We start from the raw sequence: 18,909 nt of genomic DNA, 5'->3' as shown, positions 1-18,909 counted from the left end.
CCTTCACACAGTTTCTCCATTATTAACATTTCGCATTAGTGTGATACATTTGTTACAATTGAGGAACCAATACATTATCATTAACTGAAGTCCATAGTTAAAACATTATTATTAACTAAAGTCCATAGTTCATATCAGGATTCACTCTTTGTGTCTTGCAGTTTTCTGAGTTTTGACAACTGCCTTATGTCATGTATCATCATTACAGTAATGTACAGACTCGTTCTACTGCCCCCCCAAATCCCCTTTGCTCCACCTATTCATCCCTCCTTCTCCTCTCTCCATACCTGAGCCCCTGGCAAACACTGATCTTTTTACATTTCTATAGTTTTGCCTTTTCCAAAATATCATATTTCAGACTGGCTTCCTTCACTTTGAGATATGCAAGGAACATCCTTACAGGTCTTTTCATGGCTTGATAGCTCATTTCTTTTTAACACTGACTAATATTCCATCATGTGGAAATATCATAGTTTATCTCATGACCTACCAAGGGAAACCTTGGTTGTTTCCAAGTTTTGGTAAGTATAAATAAGCTGCTGTTAACATTTGCATGCAGGTTTTGTGCGGACATAAGTTTTCAATCCATTTAGGTAAATACTTAGGAGTGCAGTTGCTGGATTGTATGGTAAGACGATGTGTAGCTTTCTAAGAAACTGTTAAAACTGTCTTCCAAAATGGCTGTCTCAATTAGCATTCCCACAAGTAGTAAATGAGATTTCCTGTTGCTCCACATACTGGCCAGCCCGTATTTAGTATTATTAATGTTTTGGATTTCAGCCTAGAATTCTAATAGGTGTGTGGTGGTATCTCGTTTTTTTTCGTTTTCAATTCCCTAATAATAGAGGATGTTGAGCATCTTTTCATACATTAATTTATTGTCTGCATGTCTTCTTTGGTGAGGTTTCTGTGAAGATCTTTTGCCCACTTTTTAATTCTGCTGTTCCTTTCCCATTGTTGAGTTTTAAGAGTTGGTCCATTTAGTTTTAATGCTACTATTATAATTTCTAAAAGTTATATGTGGCTCTTTTCAAAATCTGCTATACTAATTTTTATAGTTTCCAATTCCCTGAGGGTATTTGTAGGCTTTTCCTTTATTTACTTAAACTTACAAAATTGTTATATAATATTTCTTTATAATTCTCGTCCTTGTCTTATGGCTCTGTTTCTGCTTTTACTTTTTCTCATTCTTAGTACCTTGTTCGCGTATATGCTTTGTGATTTTAGATTGTGGGCTGCATATTGTCCTTGAAATATTATTTGTGGAGAATCTTTGAGGCCTTGGTCTAAAACCAATTTAAACTAATATTAAGCTAAATTCACGATTTGATATTTTTTGAAGTACTTGGATGATGTGAATGCAGACTGCAAATCTTCACAAGGACCAGCTGGTAAATATAGCTTTGAAGGGCAAAAGGCAATATACATCCGTTGTCATGTAAACCCTTCCTGATCTTCCTCCAGGCTTTCTTTTCACGTTCATTGCCCACTCCACATGCATATCAGGGCAACTCAACAATTTGTGAATCTCTAGAACACACTTTATATTTTTCTACTTCTATATTCTTGTATATTGTGTTCTGGAATAGTCTTTTTACTCTTTCTCCCATAGTCTAATCATGTTGGGTCAAATTCTAAATGTCACTGCTTCCAAAACAACTTTCCTCTTTACCTTATCTTTCTTTTGCCACTAATACTCGCAGCATCTCTTATTTATCAGACCAAATAGCATGAGACTGAAGTTTTTATAGGTCAAAAGTGGTTGTTTGTTGGCAATTTCATAGAGTCAACCTAAAACTGAGTTCAACACTTTGTATAAAATCAATACATGCTTAATAGTTGCTTAAATAAAATTTATTTTTACAAAAATAAATGCAATATGGTCTAACAATGGAGAAGATAAGTCTAGTTTACTAATTTTGGAGTAAGGAACATAAAAATTTATTCTTCTAAATGTATGAAGAATTATGTGATATATATATATATATATACACACACACACACACACACATAATTTTCATATATACATATGAAATTGCTCAAGGAAATCAGAATCATTATGGCTAGAATTCAAAAAAGAATGACAGTGAAACAGAATAACCAATGTTCGCAGATCAAATTCACTTCATAAAGCTGGACAGAAACTGGTAACCTACATATACCCAAATGTACTTTGAACTAATTGAAGCCAGGGACTCTTTAAGAACAAAGTTATTATGGCAAAAAGACTATTGAAACATCATATGGTAATTGGAAAATAAAGTCAGGAATTGCAATTTAACTTAAAGGAAATTCATTTAAGAGCTCTCTTGGTATTTCACTTCTTGTTGCTAAAAATCTCCTTTTAGGGATCCTTGGGTGGCTCAGCGGTTTAAGGCCTGCCTTCAGCCCAGGGCGTGATCCTGGAGTCCTGGGATCAAGTCCCATGTCAGGTTCCCTGCATGGAGCTTGCTTCTCCCTCTGCCTGTGTCTCAGCTTCTTTCTCTGTGTGTCTCATGAATGAATAAATAAAATCTTAAAAAAAAAAACTCCTTTTAAAAGCCAAATTAACCAGATTGTCCATTAATATTGACCACATTACCTAGATAATTGCCAAATCTCCATCATACTCAGGTGGTGTGAATGCAACATAATGTGAAAGTAAGGACAACACATCTTGATGCATACCACACCCTTTCTGTACAAACTTCTTACAATTTTTAAAGCAATCCTCTCTGCCATGTCCCTACTGTTACTGAGAACTGCTTTATATTACATAAGCTAGGAACAGGGCCATTAGCAAGGATTTCTCTGATGCCACACATAAAAGCAATGCCTCTGCTTTGCTGTCTTATGTAACAAAGGACAGAGTTCAAATATAAATATGAATGGGACTCTTCTAAGATTGTTTTAGTAGTATCTGCAATAAAGATTGAACTGGAAGGCCAAAATCCTCCTCCCTGGGTGAGATGGCTACCTCACTTGTCAGAGCTGTCCTTATGGCTGAGGCTTTTTATCACCAGGGAAACAAAGAATGTGCCATGAGCTCAGTGCAAATATCCCACAACTCCTCCTCTTAAAATAAAGGGAGTACATTTCATACCACCTGCAGAACAGGAATAATTTGACAATCATTGAAAAAGATGTCAACAACTTTGATATTTGACTCAATGAACTGATATATATCCAACTAGAAAATTAGGAATCTTGAACTTTTTTTTAAAAAAAAATAATTTTTAACAATAACTATGGTGATCTTTTTCTTGTTGTGTGATGTTGTGGTTACTTTCCTTTTAATTCACTCAGGATTGTGTGTGCTTGTTGTGCCACTAGAGGACAAACTCCAGCATCTCCTCTACTACAAACCAGAAGAACTCTCCGATGTATAGTTAATGCCCACCTGGGGTGTTTGCAGTGTTGTATACACTTTTAGAAGATATCTGATGTGGAGAAAGAAAAACAGAAACACTCAATCAGAACGGGTTTGATTGACAATTACTGCTAATGAGGGGTGTAATCTTCAGCAAGCTCTTCAACCGATTTTTTAACCTGATCTTCCTCTGTATAAAATGAAAATGAACCTCTGTCCCCTTCACTTTATTAATATGCAGTAGGGATTCAGGTATATTTCATAAAAGCTGTTTATAAGGTGCAATATAGCATTCTTACATAAGGTATTACTGTTGTTAATTTCTCTCTGAGAAAGATAAAAATGTAATGAGAACAAAGAATAGTTTGAGAACTATCAGTGTTATGCATCACTTAATAACAGGTCGGTTTTATTTCCCAAATTACTTTCTTTTGCTGTTCTGCTACTATATTATTCTGACCGTTAAGGGAAGACGGTGCATCCTGTGAACAGAATTATGTATGGCCTATTCTGTAATGCAAGTGGGAACTCTGTTCTCTGATTGCAGCATTATAATCTTCCATTACAGAACACGCTGTAAATCATCCTGCAGACAGAAGACAGTGTTGAATCCTCATATAACCTGCAAACGGTGACACTCTTTATAACAAGGTTACACTACTCTGTCCTCGGTGTGATGGTGAGTGTCTCCTGCATACGTGCTACTACATTTCCATTAGACTGTTAGATATAACGATCAATAAAAGAAGATCTATTTCCATTCCATGGAGCAGCTTCTAAAAGTGGCATAATGAGAAAGAAATACATCTAACGAAACAGCAGACTGAAAAGCACAGAGCATACCAAACTAACAATAAAATAATAATATCTTATACTTGTACAGTACTTTCTTGGTTAAAGAAGTGAGACTTCATGTGATAATTTTATTTGAACTTCACAACCATGAGGTACAACCTCATGGAGTAGGTAGGCAAGTTATGCTTATTGCCATTTTTTACAGATATGTAGAGAGGTTAAATGATACCCCACTCCACAGAAATTTTCTGATTCTGACTGTAGTTGTCTTTCTAACATTTCTGATTAGTAAAATTAAAATGCAGACAAAAACCACCCCACTGATATGCTTTAAATTATAGTTTTGTCTCTTACCTTCTCAAATGGAGTTTGTGACAGGGTGGATATAATGTTAAGTGAAAAAGAGAGACAGGAAGAAAACATGAAAATTGTGTTCTTTGGCAACCCTCTCAGGACTCTCTCACTCCTGAGAGCTTTTTCTCTATCCTCACTTAATAAAACTCTTATTGCTTTAAAAAAAATTGTGTTTAAAAAAATTGTGTTCTTCAAAATGCATAAACTTGTAATGTAGTATGTTCCCACATTTAGTTTGGGAATGGCCATCTAAGATGAGTTTGTGGCATCCACCAGATTTTTTTTCCATAATTAAAATTAATTTTATTTTGATCATTTTAACTATAGTCTTTGTGTAGGCACCTTCAGGTGCATTGAAATGAAAAATATCTGTTGCTTGTTTTTAATGATTTCAACAGTGATCTGGACTCATACCACCGCATTGCCATACCTCTGTCCACATGTCACATACTCATGCTACTTTCTGCGTCACTCCCACTCAATAAATAAGAAATACGTGTGTGCATGTGTTAAGAGTTGGTCAGATAATTTTCTAGCTTCTTTCACAAAAATTCTCTCTCCCATGGCTTGACAAAATCTTGCATTATTCTACAGAGAAGGGTCTCTTCAATTAGGGGCCTGAACGTTTGGGGAAATGGTTGGAAAGGGTCGAATCGAAGAAAACATAATGAAAAAAGATAATATCATGCATAACTCCACAACTCTGAAACTATACTTGAGTGGGGAGGGTATGAGAGGTTTCTGACCAGTCTCTGCTCTTTTGGCATCGGCATGAAACAATTGTTTCATTAATTGTTTGCTGTAATTGTTCGCTGATGGCTGGTTAGATGGATACATAAATTAAAGGTGGCACATTCCAAGGAGAAACTTCGAATAGAAACTGCATCTTAAATTTCTCTAGCACTTCTGAGCCTCATAATGGGGCCAGCAGGTTGAGTTTGCACAAAATCATCAAAAATTAATATTCTTTTTCACTTCACCTTTTAGTTACCTTCCTGACTCTGACCCACACAAAAGAGCTAAAGAACATGGTAGCATGTAGGAAGCATGATGTGATTTTACACAACATTTTTTAAATGTATGCAGGGCAGATATTAAAGTCATCTGGTTATATATCCTGCATCTTTCCTACCAGACACTTCTTTGCTACTTCATGGTGCTAAGAACCTAGCTGTCATCTACCTAGTGATTAACCTACTAGGAGTTATATGAGCATTAATGATAGGCGTTTAGACTTGATACTTCCAGAGACACTGAAAAATCTGGAAAAAGGTAAATTTATTTTTATTAATTTTTTTAAAGAACAGTGTCCAAAAGAATAAAATCACAAGGTCAAAGAATAAATTGGAGTTGACATGTTCAGCCAGGTAAGCCCATCCAATGCTTCTGTTAAGTCATATTCTAAAAAAATACACGTTGATTAATTTACATATTCATTCAGGTAGAAGGGAAGGGAGACAAAAACAAAACAGAATTTTATTTGTCTCTTCATGTCACATGCAGATTTGAATCCTGACATCCAGAGATGTCCTTTGTAATGTTCTCTATAACACATTTTCAGAGGGTCTTAATATAACAAAATTACATTTCTTCTGTTAATTTGTTTGCTTTTTGATAAGTATATTCCAAGTTTGAATTAAGTTTTTGATGCATGAAAACCACCAGAAAAGATTTGAACTAATTTTTGTTTATTTTTTGTCTACTAGACTCTCCCTTTCATTCCATTTTTCTTTTCCTCAGTCGAGGCTACCCTGACATTAAACTTGAATTTGGATTATAAAATCCTCAGGCAACACTAGCTATTGTACTAGATAATAAACAATATTTATTTAGTGTAGAAGTTGCATTAAAGATAACTTAAAGGTGATTTTCATACTTGAAGACAATTTTTTAGTCTTTCACTCATATATTGCTATATAAAATATGGTTTTAAATGTTTTAATAGCTATATTTTAATATAACTGGTGTTCTTTATAATCCTATGTATTTTACTTTATGTATTTAAATATATTTTTCTGACTAGGAAAATATCTCATATCTCTATCTCACACTGCTAAAATGTCCATGGCACAAAATAGGTTGATAACTTTTGCTCTTTGTGCTTGGATACCATAGGTCAAACAGAAGACAACAGCCCCCAAACACACATTTATAGAAATTTAGTATTGTAGGTACAAAAAGGCCTATTTGTTGTGGTAGTGAAATAAAAGATTTTTTAAAGATTTCATTTATTCATGAGAGACGCAGAGAGAGAGAGACTCAGAGAGACATACAGGCAGAGGGAGAAGCAAGCTCCCTTCAGGGAGCCCGATGCTGGACCTGATCTCAGACCCTGGGATCACGTCCTTGAGCCCAAGGCAGATGCTCAATCGCAGAGCCACCCAGGTGTCCCGGTAGTGAAATAAAATTAATTTAAAATAGAAGGAGATACAATGTAGATATAATGTATGTGAATTTAGTTCATAAGCTATGAAAAATTACGTAAATAATGGTATTATTGTTATTGCTAGTAACAATGTTGAAGTGCAAAGAACAACATTTACTACCTCTCAATACCTCTTATTCCCTTTGCCAAACTTTATGGAATTTCTAGCATCTCACTCCAGTGGAAAGAGGGTTTTAAAAATTTATTTAATCTTCATTCAGAATACAAACTGAATTATAAACTATATATGTCCTTCTTTCCTGTATGGGGCTTTTATTCCACCCACCCACCCCACCCCGGAAAGGACAAGATTTGTATATATTTAATATGATAATTTCCCTTTTTCAAATTCAGTGCTCCGTATTCTGGTCCATAAGAAAAATAGAAGATTCTAGAAAATAGCAGGTAATAACAACACTTTAATTGAAAATATGGTATTTTAAAAAACATGCACTTTCCTATTCTTACAATTTTCTCTACCAAAATATCTTATGAAAGGGGATAGATATATCACTCTAGACAAGAGTGGAAGAAATGGAAGAAATTGCTATGGAACCCCTTATATTGATCAACAGGTTCAAGGCAATCTGTTAGAATTCTACCTGGCTTCTTTGCAGAAACTGAAAAGCTCACATTAAAATTCATATGAAATTCAAGGGACCCAGAATGAAATAAATAAAATAAAATAACCTTGAAAAACAAAGTTGGAGGACTTATAAATCCGGATTTCAAAACTTATGCCAAAACATCAATAATCAAGACCGTGTGCACTGGTATAAGTGTAGACATAAAGATCAATGGAATAAAATCAAGAGTCTCAGAATAAACCTATTTATCTATGGCCAATTGATTCTAAACAAGGATGCCATGACCATTCAATGGGGAAAGAATTGTCTTTTTAACAGATGGTGCAGAAATGCCTGAATAGCCACATGCAAAAGAATGAAGTTCAACTCTTACCTCATATCATATAAAAAAAATTCACTCCATCTGAATCAAAAACAAGCATACAAGTTGAAACTACAAAACTCTTAGAAGAAATCCTGTTTGGTGTAAATCTTCCTGACCTTGGGTTCAGCAGTGGATCCTTCAATATAACATCAAAAGCACAAACAACAAAGAAAAATAGCTAGTAGGACTTCATCAAATTAAAAACTTCTGGAGGCACCTGGGTGGCTCAGTCGGTTAAACATCCAATTCTTGATTTCAGATCAGGCTTTGATCTCACATCGTGGGTTCAAACCCCATGTTGGGCTCCACTCTGGGTGAAGCCTAGTTAAAATACATACATACATACATGCATACAAACCTCTGTACCTCAAAGGACCTCATCAAGAAAGGGAGGAGACAACTCACAGAATGGGAGCAAATGTTTGCAAATCATACATATTTGATGAAGGAGTCATATTTAAAATGTGTGAAAAACCTTTAAAACTCAACAATATATAAAAGCAACCCAGGGGTGCCTGAGAGGCTCAGCTGGTTAAGTCTCTGACTCAATCAAGTCTCTGACTCAATCTCAGCTCAGGTTTTGATCTCAGGGTTGTAAGTTCAAGTGCTGTGTTGGGTTCCCTGCTGGGCCTGGAGCATATTTAAAAAAAACAAAACAAAACAAAAAGCAACCCAAATAAAAATGGACCTGGGTTTGGTGGACTGAAAACAGAAGAACTGTCAAAAAATTATATAAGAAACAATCTTGACACTCAGATGAACTTCCAAAGCCTGAATTCAGTTTCCCCCAACCTTGGCAGAAGAGTGGGCACTTATACTTTGGTGAGAAGGGCCAGAAAGTTATGGAACTCCAGGTATAAGTGAAGGTGAAGAATAAGGCTCTGAAACTGAAAACAGATGTTTTCAGGGAAAGCTTGCTGGACTCCCAGAATACTGGCAATCACATATTTACCCCAAGTTGGAAGTTAGATTTCTCCCTGGAAAAAGTGACCAGCCACCCCCCACAAAAAAAATATTATAAATTCCAGTTGGTTAACATACAATGCTATATTAGTTTCAGGTGTATAATATAGTCATTCAGCATGTCCATACATCACTCTGTGCTCATCATAAGTGCCCTCCTTAGTCTCCATCCCCTATTTCACCCATCCTCCCACCCACCTCCCCTCTGGTAACCATCAGTTTGTTCTCTACAGTTAAAAGTCTGTTTCTTGGTTTGTCTGTCTGTCTGTCTCTCCAAGAAAAAAATTTGAGGTACCTTCTTAAAATATAGTGAAGTTTTTGCTTATTCATCCTACCTCAGATATCAAATCTGGTCATATTAGCAAGGATAAGGGTAGAGGGGTTGTGTATAACAAACAAACCAGTAGAAAACCACAACTATGAGCAGAGTGAAAGGAACTCAAAGAAGGTGGGATATAGGCTAGGTAGAGACCCTAAGTGTCCATTGTATGTTTTCAGGATAGATGTTTTAGGCAAAAGAGAGATATGAGATAAGAATTCCAAGCTGAGGGAAAAACTGAAGCAAAGCAAGCAAGTGTAGGTCCTATCTAGATACCAGTATATGACTCTGTTTAGCTAACGGGAAAGATGAGAGAGTGCAATGCAAAATAACATTGGAAACGGAGATTCTATGACCTTCATACCTAATCCCACTCTTCATCTTCACCCCCTGCTTGAAGCAGCCAGAGTTCTGTTTGTCCTTTTCTGATGGTTGCTGTGTTCTGGTAGATTGCTGAGAGGATTTGAAAACCAACCAGTTCAGACATGTCTGCGAAAGCTCATGGAGGTCAAGTGGTGAGAGGTTTGTATAAGCACCCCGTCTGTCTCCTACTTAAGACTGTACAGGGAACATTTATTATCCTAATTCCTCAGTTAAACTGGTTTCATAATTATTTTTCCAAGTAGAGTTCTATCCATATTTATACTCAAGAAGTATTTATACTCAAGAAGCATTTAAAGTACCTGTGAGAGAAAAAGTGGTTTTTCAAAGTCCAGTATAATATCCAATCCTGAATGCCATTGCTTGACAGAGGAAATGATTTTATCAGAGGATAGAAAACTTACCTGGAAAAATGCCGAGGTAAAAAAAATATCAAAGTTCTTTGACAGAACACATAAAAAGGACAAATATCTCTGAAGACGCATTTTTGAAAAAGTAAAGAGACACTAATAAACAATGTTAGGAATAAAAACTCAACAATGCTTCCATGATTAAAAAGATAGTAAGTAGACACTATGAACAACTTGATGTGATGCACTTGGAAACTCAGATGTCATGTATAAGCCTCTAGAAAAAGAATATGACTTACCAAAATTTACTTAGGAAGAAATGGGAAATGTAAACAGTCATATTATAAAAGAAATTGAATCAAAAGTAAAAACCTTCCTATGGAAAAACCAGGTCCAGTCAGTGTTGTCAGCAATTTCCAACACATATTCAAAAAACAAGTAAGTCTTCATTCAAGGAAAAATAATTTCAACCTCATACAAACTATCTCAGTGTATAGAAAAGTGGGAATGTCTCTAGCTCACTTTATGAAGCTACTAAAACTTTGATACAAAACCCAGTGGAGCATGAAAATAAAATTGCAGATCAATCTCGCTTGTGAACATAGATACAAAAATTAGACTATTAGCAAACACAATCCAGAAGTATGGATATATATATATATATATATATATATATATATATATATAACTATTTTACTGGCCAAAGGAGAAATCACATAATCATCTCAACAGAAATAGAAAATGCAATTGATGAAATTCCACATCTTTTCCTAAATTAAAATAAGTGAGAAATAAAAGACAACTTCCTTAAACTAGCAAGGCAACTACAAAAAATTTACAATTTACAGGTAGCAACGTAACATAATGGTAAAATATTTAAAGCATTCATTTTGGGCTGAAGAACAAGACAAGGGCATCTGTTAGCACCATATGTATAACACTGTACTGGAGGGTATAGCCAGTAATCAGGCAAGAAAAAGTAATAAAAGGTATGAGAACTGAAAAGAAAGAAAGAAAGCTGTCAATATTTGTGGGTATACTCTGTGAATTAAAAACCTGAAAAAAAGCTACAGATAAATTATTAAAGTTAATAAAATAATTTAATTCAGTTGCAAGATATAAAACTCAATATATAAGAAAAAATTTCAACAAATATAAACTTTTTAAAGAGATATATACAGTAACATCAAAATTATAAAATGTCTAGGAATAAATATAACAAAACTGTGCAAAGAACTTTATAATGAAAATTATAAAGCTTTATTGAAAGAAAAAGAAAACCTAGCTAAATATAGATATGAAAATCATATACATGAATAAGAAGAGTTGATGTCATACAAACACCAATTCTTCCCAAACAGATCAGTAACTTCAATGATCTTCCCATCAAAATCCCAAAAAAGACTTCGTGGTACTTGACAAACTGATTTAAAAGTTTATATGGAAGTGCAAAGGGCCAAGATGAAGAAGAAAAAAGGGTACTTAATCACATAATTAGAATTGTTATAAAGCCCTAATAATTACAACAGAGTGTATTGTCACAAGATCATCAAATGAAACAGGAGAGAAAGTCCCAAACAGATCTACTTATATGATACTGACTGATCATTAGAGAAAGAATGTACTTTTCAGTAAATTATCTTGGTATACTTAGGTATCCACAAATGATAAAAAATTATAACCCTATCATACACTATATTTAAAAACCAGTTTCATTAAACTAAAGTCTTAGATGGGAAAGGCAAAACTAACAAAAAAGGAGAATATCTTTATGGCATCCATATAGGGAAAGATTTCTTAAAACACACAAACTGTAAAGGAAAAGTTAAATTCTATCATTTCATTCAAAAGATATAAGAGCAATTAAAGGAAAAATGCACAAACTGGGAAAAGAGATCTTTTGACACAAAGTTGACAAAAGATTAACATCCTTAAATATGTTGAAAAATAAAAAAACAAACACAAAACCTCCTAAAAATCAATGAAAAACAAACAACTCCATAACAAAGGGCACAATTTTGAACAAGAACTCTACAGATGAATAATAATAAATGGAAATAAACACAGGAAAAGATGCTCAACTTTATTAGAAAAGATGAAGTGCAAATTCAAATTACAATGAGATAAGATATCACACCCAGAATGGAAATTAAAGTCTGGCAACATTGCATGCTGGGGAGGATGTAGGAAAAGCATGGGTTTTATACTGCTGATAGTAGAATCTATAGTTCCTACAATCAGACACAATTTATCATTTTCTAATAATACTAAAAATGTGTATACCCCATGACCCAAGAATTCCACTCTTGGCAATCCATGCACATATGCACCAAGACAAATATCCCAAATTGTACATAGAAGCACTGTTTATCATTTCAACAAATTCTGAGCAATCCAAATGCCTATCAACAACAGGAGAGATAAATAAGGAGTGTGCTATTACAATGGATTACTATGTGCTAGTGACATTTAATAAATTTCAGCTACATGAAACAACATGAATTAAAGAAAAATTTGATAAAAAAATATATATATGGCATGATTACTACACTCATACAAAGCCAAGATGTTGTTTAGGGAGTCAGGGAAAAGGTAATGTTATTATGAAAAGGAATAAAATCACAAATGCAAAATCCTGGATCATAGTTAAGTGAAAAAAGAAAGGGCACACACAAGAAACTTCGACATTCTTAGTAATACTCTGTTTCTTGCCTGGACAGTGTGGGTAAGTGGATGTTCACTGTATTTCTTTACACCTTACACACATTCCATCAATATTTTCATACCGACTGCATATCTCAGTTTAAAAAATTTTTAAGTTGTTTAGGTATATTGAGCACAGTAACAACTTTTCAACACTCTACGGTAGCACCATCTGGGAGTCTGTGTCCCCAGTCCAAGGATTTAACCAGCCAGAGCCTGTGGCAGCAAAATCCCAAATGCAGAAATGAATGCATCGGACCATTGTAACCTGTCACACTCAGTCACCTCATCTAATTTCTCTTGTTCCAATTCATCTCCCAATTATAAATTTAACATCCCACGTAGATTTGCCCACAGGGAGAGAGGGTACCGATCAACAAACATGAGTCACCGGAGAGCTTGATAGCTCCATTTCTCACTGTAATTTAAAGCTGGCATTCTGGCTGATATTTTAAGTTCTGTAAGTATCCTCAGGGACAAGCTATGCCTGCTGAAGAGAAGATGGAAAGATGAATCATTCCAAGGACAAGTGGAGGAGGAAGCTGAGAAGGAGACAGAGAAGCAGAAGGGAAGAAGTTGTTGTCCAAAGCCACATTTCAGATGCAATAACAAAAGACTTTACTTATTTATTTATTTTTACAAAAGACTTTATTATAGAGGTACTTAAAACTGGTTGCAGGCTGAATTCTGAGTGTTCACAAAGCAAGTATGCAACTGATTAAAAAAGTAAGTGCCATCGTGGAAGATAGTATCCTGTAGTGGGAAGAGGAAAGTTTTCAGTCAGATTTGACTCATACTGGCATCCTCACTCTTGAGGTCCCTGAGTCTCAGTGTATTCACCTGTAAATGAAAATAATAGTACTGGGCATGATTAAAGGTAAAATACTGCAACTCTTTTCAAAGGAGGGGCAGGGGAGGGTAGTTTGGGGGAAAAGGAGGAGCTTAGTTTTGATGCCAGATCCAGCCTGGCTCCAGCTCAGCCACCTTCTGGTTATATGGTCTGCAAACTGGTTCGTCTCATCTAGAAAATGGGGTAATGAGACACACCTAAGATGTCGAGAGGCTTACAGATGATAATAAGCCAAATACTGGCATTAAGGAAGTGTTCGATAAAGTTTGCATAATATTATTGTTACTGGATGTTGATACATTATTTAAAAAGCAAGAGATGGCTAGGACAAGGAGCCAACAAGACCCGGGGGACAGGAGAGGACAGAGTTTTGTTTTTGTTTTTAAGATTTTATTTATCTATCCATGAGAGACACAGAGAGACAGAGACATAGGCAGAGGGAGAAGTAGGCTCCCTGTGGGGAACCTGATGCAGGACTCAATCCAGGGCCCAGGGATCACTACCGGAGCCAAAGGGAGATGCTCAACCACTGAGCCACCCAGTGCCCCAGAAGGCATAGTTGTAGTGATAGTCCATTGGCATGAGCTGAAGCAAGTGGGCAGAGAGGAGCAACAGCCAAGCTACACAGAACTGGCTATGGTGAAGTATGGAGAAAGTGCCAAGCAGGAAGGAAACCGACCTTGGATTGGCCTGGTCATGGGCATCAGCCACTCAGATGTGGCAGTTGTACCCAAGGACAGATCTCTATTCACTAGGAAGGGGGGTAGGAAGAAGCAGCACTGCCAGTCAGTCCCAGAGAAACTTCGGTAGCAGTTTAGTAATCAAGATAAGGACTCCAGATGTAGCTGTGAGGTAGATAAGATGGGGACTTAGATGGTGACAATGTGGCTTAAGTGTAAGTATTAATCACATTTTCAAAGCAAGAAGCCACAAAATAACAGCAAAGTTGACAAGATGCATAGCTGACTACGGCTCCTTAAATGTTCTAACAAGGTGGAAGTAATCATTCTCCTCTGAGAAAAGAATGTTCAGGACTTCTGGGCTGACCTGGAGTACAATGTCTAGGTAACTCATGCTGGCAAGAGCATAGACCATTGCTTAACCTGGGGCTACAGTACACAGAGCAGAGGAAAAAGTCCTGTGAGGCAGCATGCTGGGCAAAAGCTAGATTCTGGCCAGCTGCACCATCCAGAACAGGGCCAGGCTGAGTCCTAGGCATTAGGATGGAAAGCAAGTTTGAAACCTGGGGTGGTATCTGTGCCAGCAAAAGTTTCTACAGATGGCATCTGATAGGTTGTTGGGGGGGGGTCTCAGGAAATAACATGTGGATGGATGGGAATAATCAAAGATACAATCAAAGATACAGAATTTACTTGATAACACTGTGTAAGAACTCTATCTACAAGAAGCCAAGCACATTTCATTTTTAGAAATGGCAGAGCTGGCAATAGGGCTCACAGTGAGGATGATGCCCAGAGCATGCCCAGTCCCCAACTCACACTCCTTCACTTGAGCCAATTCTCTGTTGGTTCTTAGGAATGACAAAGCAAAATGCTATTCACAAAGATGTCTGCCCCTGAGTTCCTGGCTCTGCTGAATGCAAGTTTGGTGTCTGAAGAATAAAAATCAATTTCCTGAAAGAACAATGTGTAAAAGAGTGTGTCATTTCAAAGTATTATGAAGAATTCTGTAAGTATTTTTGACTTGGAAAATCACTTTGAAGGGAACACAGTTGTATTTCTTGAATGGGAAACTAATCCAATTTCAGAATAACTCTTTCAAGACCATTTTTCTTCCTAGTTTACCTCTCACTAAGGACATTAGAAACGTTCTAATAGAGTATTTGCTTGCAGACACATAGGTTTCCTCCATAGCTTTAATTAATTTCAACACACACATTATGGTGTAGGATGCAGTTGGTCACCTGGCATAAGCATGATTCAGGGCCCCCACAAAGTGCTGTGAGTTGGTAGGACAGGTAGCTTTCTCTGTCACTCAGAATCTCTTTTATTCATCATCAGCAATGACAAAACACTTGGGTGCTTTTAAGCATTAATAACAAAGGTCTGCTTTTTCCAAATACCCTCCAATTTGAAAAGAAATAAATCATCTCAAATTCTACCTCCCACACCAGGGGGGGGTTATTTCATCTCAGGTTAGAGTGGGGAGCAAACTCTTGGGGGAAATAACTGGACTTTCTAATCCTAGTGTAAAAGGTCTTAGTTCATGACTCAAGACTTCTTTTTTTTTTTTTTTTTTTTAAGATTTTATCTACTTATTCATGAAAGACATAGAGAGGCAGAGACATAGGATGAGGGAGAAGTAGGCTCCCTGCGGGGAGTCCAAAGTGGGACTTGATCCCAGGACCCCGGGATCACACCCTGAGCCAAAGGCAGATGCTCAACCACTGACCCACTCAGGTGGCCCCATGACTCAAGACTTTTAATTAATCATGTTGTTCTGTGTTTCTTCTATTTACCTTTTCTTCCACCTGGTTAAAGATCCAATTTATTCTAAAATGTCTTTATTTCATGGCACGTGACATCTCTAAGTGATAAGATTTGTGAGTAAAGTCATCATAATTATAATTTCTGGTACCTGGTTCTCTCCAGCACTCTGGCAGAAGGGGGCAGGTGGCAGAGAATGTGTCCTGATGTCCGTCTTCTGTGCTGGCTTGAGGATAAGCTTAAATATCCTTACATTAAAAAATCTTTTTCTACCAGCTTCAGCCTCTGTGGCCATCCAAAATTCTGACGTCTCTCTGGAATACTCCTTAGGCTTCAAACTTAAACTAAGTCTAGGCCTATTTTGGAAAACTGGGCTTCTCTTTATATATGAGGAAAATAAAATTGGCTTAATTTTTTTTTAAGTGAACATACTGGAACTGCATTCTGAACAAGTAGCAGGATTCATCACTTTTTTGGGGGGGAAGATTTGTTTCTGAGTTTTATTGTTAGAGAATGGCCTGGGCTAGTCTGGAAGAAAGATACTGAGAAAAGGCAGGAGCTAGATTGTATGCCATATGATAAAATGACAGGGATTCTTGACTTTCCTCCTGGCAGCTAGAAGGGAAAAAAGTATTAGGGACCCCAGGAAATGTAGGGAATGGGAAGATAGGAACTTGCAGACTCCAGCAACCTGAGGCATTTATGGCTGAAGAGAAAGATGGCCATTAATGGATTCCCCTATGGAGAGCCGGGCCATGTTCTTTAGGAATAGTGAAATCAGCCATCCAGGTAGTGTCTTCATCCAGGTAGGCTATTATCCCCAAATCTTTATTAAAATTCTGTGACAACAGCAGCTTTTTGACAGAACTACTGTGGAAAATGAAGGAAAGGGTAGCTGATGCCTAACAGAAGGAGAAAGAAGTCAGTAGAAGTGCTGACACACATGTTTGGTGGAGGCAAAGCCAGGGTAGGAATTCTGGGGGACAGATGACAAACAGCATCCAGAAGAATGTACACTTCTCCCATCCAAGGAGCCTCACAAGTACTACAGAAGGAGCTGACCTTCCCAACACTATATGGCACGGGAGTGTAGCTCAAATAGTATGTGCCCAGAATGCTATAAGACTCAAGAAATCTATGAATTACACATAACCCACAAATTTCTTTTTTCTTCTCTAAAAAGTCAATATCATGTCACTTTCTGATGATATTTATACGAAACCATTCATTGTTATGCTTCTTATGTTTTATTTTCTTTAACTGAAAGCAAATGAATCTAAAGGAATTGGTTATTATCTGCCAATCCAACTCACGAAAGATTTGCTTTGCCAGACATTGACAAAAGAATTTTGTTCTGTATTACATCTTCTAGTGGAATCTAAACATTCCTATGAGGAAGAGCATTTTAAAACTAAGTTGTGTTGGTTTCTGGCTGCTCCGTTAGCCAAAGTCCTCCTTGACTTCATTCCTTTCAAAGATGGAAGCAAGAAGACAAAGTTATGACTCTGTATATACAGAGGACATGAAACAGGGATAGACTTAAGAAATGCTATAACTCCCACCTCACAGACATTGGGTTCTTTTCTGACAAGTCCAGATTCAGCTTATGGATTCTTCTCAAACCAGACTCCTAGCAGCCACTTTAAGTCAGTTAGAACTGGCACGTGAGATATAGTGGACTCTCCCTATGCCCTGTCTCTTCCTCTTGGCTCACCTTTTACTGTAGACATTGTTACAGCCATACCTCTGCTCACAGGTACATGCTGATAGCACCTCACATTGGCTTCACCACTTACCTCCTGCATTCTGACCTATGGTTTTCCGTCACCACCTTGAAGGACCCTTTGGGAATCTGTCATACTCTCTTACATTCATAGCCTGCAAACACAAGGGAGTTAATACTCAAAGGTCAACTTTTGACCAATGAGGGATGCAAGCTAGTGGATAAAGGCCGTATCCTCCCTTTATCCATCTGGATAATACACTCTGAGGCACAGTCTATACCGCTTGTTAGAGAATTCCAGATGCCAACATCAGTGACCAACCCAAGACCTCCCTTGTGCTGGCTTTCCCTCCTTTCCACTATCCACTACCCTTTGCTACTGTTTCTTAGGACCACTTCCCAAAATAAACTATCTACATAGTTTATTGCTTTTGAGGGAAAGCCCTTGCTTTTTGAGGGAAAAACAAGGCTAAGCAAACTATACCTTAACAAATGAAATAACAATTTCATAAATAAAATAATTTGATTTTTATTTTGTTATGCTTCTTTTATAGTCTCTCCCTCAAGAAACCTACAAAGGATTTAAGCATATGGTCATGACAAATTGTCCTTTACACCTCTTCACTGTCTGATGTAGAACATTGTCATGTAGATGAATTTAATCTCTAATTAATATGTTTCATGTTTGCATTTAAAAAAATAATCTATAGATATTAAAAATATTTGTACTTGGCTTTGTTGTTGATAATTTAAAGTAAACAGAACTTTCCAGTTTTTTAGTTTTACTTTAGATCTGGCTTTGCATTTATTACAATTTAGTATGTTGACATTTTTATACTTGGCACTTGTTTTTATGGATTATGAAATGGTTTTGATAGAATCTAACATCAAGTTTACCCAAATTGTCCCTTCTCTTTAGGAAATTCTGGCCCATAAATGCATGCTTTAAAACAAAAAGGAGGGAACTGAGATGTCTCAGGATGGACAAGGCTTGAAGTTTGTTCTCTGTGGTTGCTGCCAGGTTTCTGGGAATCCATGGAAATGGGAGGTGAGGGGCAAAGGTAAGTAGTTATGATATATTTCAGCAGCCAATTTTGATGAAGGCCATATAACCAATTTGTAATGTAACCAATGTAACCAGTATATGCAACCAATGTAACCAATATTTAAAACTCTCTCATTCCAAGTCTTAATATTGGATTTACCCCTTCCCATCTGGCCAGTGAAGGCAAGTCTCTGTACCTGTTTTATCAGCCTACCTTTGTTCATTCTCATAGTAATCATTCAGCAGCCTTCTCC

The 18,909-nt window shown here is 36.7% G+C and overlaps 1 long non-coding RNA gene across 1 annotated transcript; it reads left to right on the top strand.

Annotated features, from left to right (window-relative positions):
* The first annotated feature begins 3,921 nt into the window (after nucleotides 1-3,921).
* Nucleotides 3,922-18,626, top strand: LOC121474519. Its single transcript, XR_005983423.1, has 3 exons — nucleotides 3,922-4,028; nucleotides 14,977-15,129; nucleotides 18,530-18,626. It is a non-coding gene; the product is annotated as an uncharacterized LOC121474519 (long non-coding RNA).
* The last annotated feature ends 283 nt before the right edge of the window (nucleotides 18,627-18,909 follow it).

The sequence above is a fragment of the Vulpes lagopus genome, chromosome 13 (genome assembly GCF_018345385.1).
Source record: "Vulpes lagopus strain Blue_001 chromosome 13, ASM1834538v1, whole genome shotgun sequence".
In the NCBI taxonomy this organism is placed as follows: domain Eukaryota; kingdom Metazoa; phylum Chordata; class Mammalia; order Carnivora; family Canidae; genus Vulpes; species Vulpes lagopus.
The sequence above is the reverse complement of the archived record's forward strand: the minus strand, read 5'-3'. Positions and strand labels throughout refer to the sequence as shown.